The sequence below is a fragment of the Ailuropoda melanoleuca genome, chromosome 12 (genome assembly GCF_002007445.2).
Source record: "Ailuropoda melanoleuca isolate Jingjing chromosome 12, ASM200744v2, whole genome shotgun sequence".
Lineage (NCBI taxonomy): Eukaryota > Metazoa > Chordata > Mammalia > Carnivora > Ursidae > Ailuropoda > Ailuropoda melanoleuca.
In genome coordinates this window covers 27,324,063-27,332,356 of record NC_048229.1, presented here as the reverse complement: position 1 = coordinate 27,332,356, position 8,294 = coordinate 27,324,063, and positions in this window count along the sequence as shown.

Sequence of the window (8,294 nt, the reverse complement as noted above, 5' to 3'; positions counted from 1 at the left end):
TGCAATCAACTATATTTCATTTCCTGAAGGGTCAGCAAAAGACCAACTGTGGGGCAGAAAACAGAGCAGGAGAGAGAGTGTGAGCTCCCCAGCTTCACTCCCATTCTCCGACTGCAGAACTGGAACTGGGGGGCTTTGGAACAGGGCAAAGGGACCCCCGCATGTGTGATCCCTGCTGCGTTTTGGGGAGCCCCCTGTGGCTGAGCAAATGGCGTGAGGCTGGAAATGAGGGTATTGGGGTGGAGACATGCAGGATGGGACTGGGTTTCTGTAAGGAAATCACCATTGCAGTGCTCAGCGCTTTTGTGTTGGACATTAGACTTGGGGTGAGAACCGTGGGTGTCTTGCTTCTTCTCCATCTTTCTTTGGCTGGAGACAATCATTGGCCGCCACCTAGCTGCAGAAACTGGCAGCAAGTGGGGGCCACGAGAATAAAGGCTTTCACCACCTCATGGGCCACCCATTCCTGGAGCTGATTCTCTGTTCTGGTTACCTATCGGTTTATGGCAAAACCTGAATGACAGAGAGAGATGTGGGTGGCAGGGTCCGGGCATCCAGCCCAGTCATCCTCTCCCTGGTCCCAGGCTCTGCACTCACGCTGCATTCTCTCACCCTTTAACAAGTAGACTTTTAATTTTAGAAGGGTTTTAGATTTACAGGAACATTGCAAAGAGAGTGCAGAGATGCCCATTTATTCTATGACCTGCTGCCAATCCCCCCTATTGTTAATATCCTGTGTTAGTGTGATGCATTTGTTACAATGATTGAGCCAAGCTAGATACATTGCTGTTAACTAGAGTCTGTGCTTTCTTCAGACGTCCTTAGTTCTTACTTTGTGTCCTTTGTTCTGTTACAGGATACAGGACACTGATATACCATGCCTCCTCTTGACCCCAACGGTTTCCAGACTCTTGTTTTGAATGACCTTGGTGATTTGAATGACCTTGATGGTTTTGAGGAGTGCTGGTCAGGTGTCAGGGGTGGGGTTCATGTTCACCGGAAGGTGTGGAAAAGCGGTGTCGCAATTGGAAGAGTTGTGTTGTTTTCAGGAGCTGTGAGTCCTCACGTAGGAGGGTAGCAAGCGTGCCAGTTTCTCACTTCAAGCTTCGAGGGGGAAAGCTTCCACTGGACCACTCAGAGCATTTGGTCATGGGGTCAGGGCAGGCTCAGAGAGGAATGGGATCCGGCTCAAGTTTGAAACATCTCAAGGGCTCCAGATCACGGCCCACAGCTCTGGAGACGTTTGGGTCCGAATGAATGAATCAAGTGTCTTTTGTGCTTTCTACCAGCGCCACCTGGAGGTGGAAGGTGAACCTTGCAGAGAGGCTGGAAATGGACTGATGGACCCCCAAGACAGAGCAGGAGGTCCTTCCTTGAGCACCCGGAGGAGACGCGTTTACAGGCACCAGGGGGACTGCAGGTGAGAACGGTGGCCTGGGGAGGGGGAGAGGGGGAGCAGAAGCTCCAGGTGGGGAAATGAAGAAAAAGCTGACCATGCCCACTGCAGCTGCAGGCAACCTGCCAAAAGCATTTCAATTACTGAACTGACACTGTTTTTCCCTTGCATGTGACTAATTGGACACCTTTATTACCTAAGATGACTGTGAAGGTCAGGAGACTCGCCTTAGATGTCTCCCAAGGGCACAGACCTGTGACGTGGGTGTGTTAGGGTAATGGGGGCGGAAGGAGAGAGCCAATGTTCTTATCACGCCTGCTTACAGCTCCCACGCTTACAATGAGGGTGAAGAACGAACTTGTTCCTGTTTGCCCAGGGCTTTCTCAGTTTTCGCCCTGAAATGTCCATGTCCTGTGAAACTCCTCGTTCCCACATCCTGGGGCAGCCCCCGCCCCAGCCCCAGTCCTGGGGAAACTGGGACGGTGGGTCCTACTACTGGCAACAGCCCTATCCGATATCTGCCTCTCTTTATGGTGAGGACGCGGAGTCCTGGCGATTTTAAGAAATCTTCCTTAGGTTCACATAACCCGAATGTATACCCAACACCATCGGAAAACAAAGGACACCACCTTTCCACAACCCTGGCCTCTTCCCCGGCACGCCCCCCCTTGGAAGACACAAGTTAGGAAAACACCAGTGGGAGACCCTCATTATACTGTGTTTGGAATTTTAGCAAATATGCGATAGATTGGGAATCACTTCATTGCCATGAAAGATGCACTGTCGTGACTGAGGGTGAATACCAGAGTGGATGTCCGAAATGATATATGAGGGCCCGCGATTTTAACGATATTTGTCCAGACTCTGTTCAAAACAAAATCCCTTCTCCGACTAGCTCCGACTCAAAAACTTTTTCGGGTGTCATTTATTTAAGAAAAAAAAATTTTTTTTTTGGCCCAGAGGGCTCCCAGAATGATGGAACAAGAAAGCTGCATGGAGGGGGGGATGCTGCGTGTTGGAAGCAGTCAGAAGAAAACAAAAGCTGCAGGGCTCCGTCTCCTCCACCGAGGCTCTGAGTCATCTTCGTGTTTCTCGTTAAAGACCGGCTTCCTCCACATGGTGAGACAGATGGCCACCAAGAGCGCCCAAGTTTTAAAGAGAATGACTTCCCGACTAGAGGAACAGAGGTAGCGCTCCCCCGCCCACTGACTCCCCCAGGGGCTTCAGTGCCTTGTCAGTGGCGGGCTGTGCGGGAGCGGAGGGCAGCAAAGGGGCAGGTGCACGGATCCCGGGAGCTGCTGGCTGGTGCCGGCCGCCCGCTCCTCCAGCTCCTAGGCCGTGCAGGCCGTGAGGCCAGGGCCGCGGGGCCTCGCCTTCAGCAGGGACCCTGTGCTTGGGGCTTCATGCCTGCACTCACCATCTTGAAGTTCTTAGTCATTTATCTTGGGATCTGTGTTTTGCTGATGAATTCCTACGGGACAGCATAGCATCTGCCAGGGGCTTGGAGCCATGCTCACCTCCTGCTAGCCGGCCTCCTGCTGCCTCCCTAGTTCCCTGGGTTCGCCTGTTCTCCCAGCTGCTGTCACAAAGCGGCACAGACTGGGGGGGGGTGCTTAAACAACAGAAATCTATTCTCACTTGGTTCTGGAGGACAGAAGTCCAGAATCGAGGTCAGCAGGCTTGGTTCCTTCTGTCTCAGGCCTCTCTCCTGGCTTCTGGGGCTTCTCGGCTTGTAGATGCCTCACCCCGATGTTCACATGGTCTTCCCCTGTGTGCATCTCTGTGCCCAAATTTCCCCTTCTTAGAAGGGCAGAGTCGTGTGGGATGAAGGGCCCGCCCGCCTTTTAAATTAGGTCTGCAGTGACCCCATCTCCACATAAAACCACCTTCTGAGATACAGGGGGGTTAGGCCTCACATGTATGAATTTTGGGGGTAGACAAAGTGGAACCCACAAGAGTGTGAGTTGGTGTGTGTGATTGTGCATGCGTAGAGGGTCTGTGTTGCTCTCTCTGGGGTGTCTGCATAGAAGAGTGTATACGTGTGTGTGTTATGGACGGACTCTCTTTGTTCCCCCAAAATGCATTATGTTGCAGCCCTAAACTGCCGTGTGGCTGTATTTGGAGATGGGCCTCTAAGGAAGTAATTTCGGTTAAATGAGGTCCTAAGAGTGGGGCCCTGGTCTGATAGCATCAGTGTCCTTATGAGAAGAGCCACCAGGGAGTTGGCCCTCTCTCTCTGTCTCTCTCTGTCTCTCTCCATCTCTCTCCATTTCTCTGTCTCTCTCCATCTCTCTCTGTCTCTCCACCCACCGTGCGAGCACAGAGGGAAGGTCATGTGAAGACACAGTAGAAAGGTAGAAAGAGAGCTCTCACTGGAAGCTGAGTTGGCCGGCACTCCATTCTGGACTTCCAGCCTCCAGAACTAAGAGAGGATAGATTTCTGTTGATAAGCCCCTCCCCACCCCCCCGTGTTTTAAATCACCCAAATCTACTGGGTGTTACTGTGGCTGCTGGAGGGGTATTAGTGTGTGCGCGCGCGTGTGTGTGTGAGAGAGAGAGAGACAGAGAGAGAGGGAGTCAGAGAGAGACTCTTTGTAGAGCAGAGGCCCTTGTGGCTTCATCCTGTGGGCCTTTCGTGGAAATCCAGACTGAGCCTTCTCTCCCTTCCTCCGAGCTGACTGACCCCTCACTCTCCTCTGCTTTCTGTCCTCACCCCCAGAGTGCCCCCCCAACCATACACACGTGCACTGAGAGCAGAGAGGCTGACACACCCAAGGGGGAATCTGGAACAGGCCAGGGTCCCAAGATACAGGTGGCCTCTCTGTTCTCAGGCCCCTTCACCCTCTTCCCAACCCAGTTGCCTTGAGTGCACTTTACAGACTGACTCAGGCTATCCAGGCGAAGCCACAAGCTGCAAAGTTCCTGGGAAACAAGCCCCATCCTGGCTGCAGAGCCAGCTGGGTCTGTTCACAAAGAGATGTCGGTTGGGCCCCCTCCCTTAGGCGAAACCACCTCTGCAGCAGGATGGATAGCCCCAGAAGTTCAGCACCCCAAGCAGAGAGGACTCCAGAAACCATCCTATCCTGCTTGTTTCCCACTTTTACAGATCTGAAAACTGAGGAAGGAGCAAAAAAAAAGCCTTCTATTGCATCCTAGAATACGTATTCCCTGGCTTAATTCAATTCTTATCCTGGTGATTCATTCAGATTTCAAAAAGCGTTGGTCTAGGATGGGTGCTGGCAATAGGCCCATTACTTGTGTTTGTAAATAAAGTTTTATTAGAATACAGCCCCATCTATTTGTTTACATAACAGATATGGCTGCCTTCATGCTTCAGGAGCAGAGATGAGTCGACATAGAGATCTTATGGTTTGCAAAGGCTGAAAATACCAGCCTCTGGTCCTTTTCAGAAAAAGTTTGCTGACCTCTGGTCTAGGACTTGGCAGGCCTGGGTTTTCTGTCTACCGTGTAGATACATAGATGAAAGATGCTAAACCATATCCTCTGTTATTATTCCTGATCAGGTGGGCATGCATTAGCCAAAGATAAGACTTGGAGGTTTTCTTCTTTATGTATTAGTTGTAGTAATGTATGAGTTGAAGCTTATCTTCCTAAACTGTGGTTGTGCTGAGGTCCAGGTTATAAATGAAAGGCAAGATAAATGCTTGATTTCTTTCCTCTGTGCTTAAATCTTTTGTGAGTGAGTTTCTAGCATGTTCCAAAGGTAGCCAGTAATATCTTTTTCTAAACTGATCCAGTAAGTGAAAGCCCCCCTTACCTCTTTGGCTAAAAGTCTGCAAGGCTGTGAGCCTAGAATTGTCACTGTCAGTCCCAGACTCCTCAGGACAGCTGGTCTGAATAATAATGATAACACAGAAATAGAAACAGGGATGAGAGATACAGAGAGGAAAAGTCTAAGTGATATTTGAGCCTGTGGATGCAATTGTCTGAGATATCTCTAGCTCTTTCTTTTCCTTAGTTCGGTTACATGACTCAATTTCTTCTTTCTTTCCCTCCCTCCCTCCCTCTTTTTTTTTTTTTTTAATGTAATCTCTAGGGGCACCTGGGTGGCTCAGTTGGTTAAGCATCCGACTCTTGGTTTCTGCTCAGGTTATGATCTTAGGGCCTTGAGATCAAGCCCAGTGTCAGGCTCCGTGTTCCCTGGGGAGCCTGCTTGAGATTCTCTCTCCCCCTCTCCCTGCCCCATGTGCATGAGCGTTCTCTCTCTTTCTCAGATAAATAAATAACTCTTTTAAAAAAATAAATGTAATCTCTACAGCCAAGGTGGGACTTGAGCTCACAACCCCAAAGTCAAGAGTCACATTTTCTATCAACTGAGCCAGCCAGGTGTCCCACCTCTTCTTTATTGTTTTCAAGTCTTTTCAAATCAGGTTTCTCCTTTTGTCACTTCCATCCAAGAGTTTGAAGTTCACTAATAATGGAAGGCGGTGCAGATGAAATAGAAGTGAGCACATTTCATCAGATTAAAGACACAATTTGAGTGAAAAAGAATGCGTCTTTCAATAAAAGGTACTAGGGCAATTGGTTGTCCAAGTGGAAAAATTAGATCCCTACCTCACACCTTAGACAAAAATTAGTATCAGCTGCATTACATATGAAAAGCAAAATTAAAGCATTTTAATTTAGAAGATATGGGAGAGTATATTCATCATGTAAAGCTAGTCAAGATGATGAGAAGTCCCTCAACATATAAATTAAAAGATGAATTACCTTAAGTAGCTAACATTAGAAGATACAGAAGGAATGAAAACAAGTCACAGGCTTCAAGGAGATGTTCGCAGCATACAGCTTACAAAGGAAAGGTATGCCTGCTATATGTATATAAATCAGAAAGGAAAAGACCAACAGTTCAGCCAAAAAGTGAACACTGGATAGAAATAATCAATTTACAGAAAAGAAACCCCAAATGGTCAATAAGCCTCATTCACAATCAGGAAAATGAAAATTAAAGCAACCATGAGATATCTTTATATAGGCAGCTTAAAGTGGGTTATGAGTTCATCTATTTTAATCAGCAAAAATTATCAAGTTTAATATATTTCTGAATTGGCAAGGACGTGGGGAACTGGGAACTTATACATCCCTGGTGGAAGTATAAATAGGGAAAACTACCTTACTTCTCAGTTTGGCTCTCCTAGTGGGATTAAAGGCGTGGACATCACAAAAGACAGATTTTACTTCTAAATATGCCATCGAGAGATCACACTTGTGAAGGGAATGTCTACTGTAACATTTTGCTGATAGCACAGCCCCGGAAACAGCCCAAACATCTAGCCGTTGGGGAAAGAAGGAAAGACAAGCCATGGTTGGTCCATCCAACCAGTTCTTTTTACAAATTTGGATTATTGAGATATAATTCACGTACTGTAACATCTATGCTTCTAAAGCATTACAATTCAGCATATTTTTAAAATGGTATATTCAAAAAGATATGCAACCATCACCAGTTTCTAATTCCACAACATTTCTCTCATCCCCAAAAAGAAACCCCATGCTCATTCTCCCTTCCCTCCACCCGTTGGCATGCATGAATCCACTCTTTGGGTCTGAGGGTTTGCCTGTATTGGGCATTTCACAGAAATGGAATCTTACAGTATGCATGTCGCTTTTTGTGACTGGCTTTTTTCACTGAGCATAATGTTTTCAAGGTTCATTCATGCTGTGGTGTGTCACGGGGCTTCGTTCCCTTTTGGGGCTGAGCAACGTTCCAAGGTATGGCTAACAGCCGAATTCTATATGGCAGGAAATGAGCTAGACACACAAAATTCACCTGGATGATTTTCAACAGCATAATATTGGGGAGAATAAAAAGTCACAGAATTATAATATATAATAGGATTCCATATATATGTGTGTATGTTAATAACACATCGAATATTGCCATATATTGACTATCAATACATGTCTGTGTAGTAAAAGTATGAAAAAATGCATAAGAATTACATATAATAGGGGCACCTGGGTGGCTCAGTCGTTAAGCGTCTGCCTTCGGCTGGGGTCGTGATCCCAGTGTTCTGGGATCGAGCCCCGCATTGGGCTCCCTGCTCAGTGGGAAGCCTGCTTTTCCCTCTCCCACTCCCCCTGCTTGTGTTTCCTCTCTTGCTGTGTCTCTCTCTGTCAAATAAATAAAATCTTAAAAAAAGAAAGAATTAAATATAATAACATGGATAAAGCTCACCTCTGGGGAAGAGAGAAAGGGCAACAGATTGGGAGTGGTAGAAGTGAAACACAGCTAAAAATGCCTAGAAAGTAAGGATAGTGTGCATATTTCCATTTATATAATGTGGTGTTTTCCTTTATGGTCAAATTAGTTCATAATTAAAAACCTAAAAAGAGACATGTGACCCAGCCATGTGCTTGTGAGTTAAGAATATTTATATGTGGATCCCAAATCCTTATACTTTCGTTCATTCATGTATTAAAAAATGACTTTCAGTCCTGATCGTGTGACATGACTTTGGAAGCAGAGCTCATTTATTTGTGTTTGTATGTAGCTGGCCATTCTGTGTCATTGTCACAGAAAAAAGTCCACGCTCAGAAAAATCCTTACAGGGACATAATACGTAAATTAATGAAGTTATGGGTGCCAAGTGACAAAATCCACATATTTTTGGATTACCAAATATATTTGGAAGTCTAGCTTCATTGCATCCTTTGATTTTAAAGAAATAATATGAATAGAAATATGATGTCACTGAGAAAACTCTTACATTCATGTCAACAAGGAAACTGATCTTGGGTTTAAGACTAGAGGGCTGCCCAGAACAGCTTGGAAGGGTCATGAGCCCAACACAGCTAGTGGCTTACCCTCGTGCACGCCACTGAGGGTCGCTTTGTTGGTTCACGGTTGAGTGTTCATTTTGTGGCTTGTATCTTG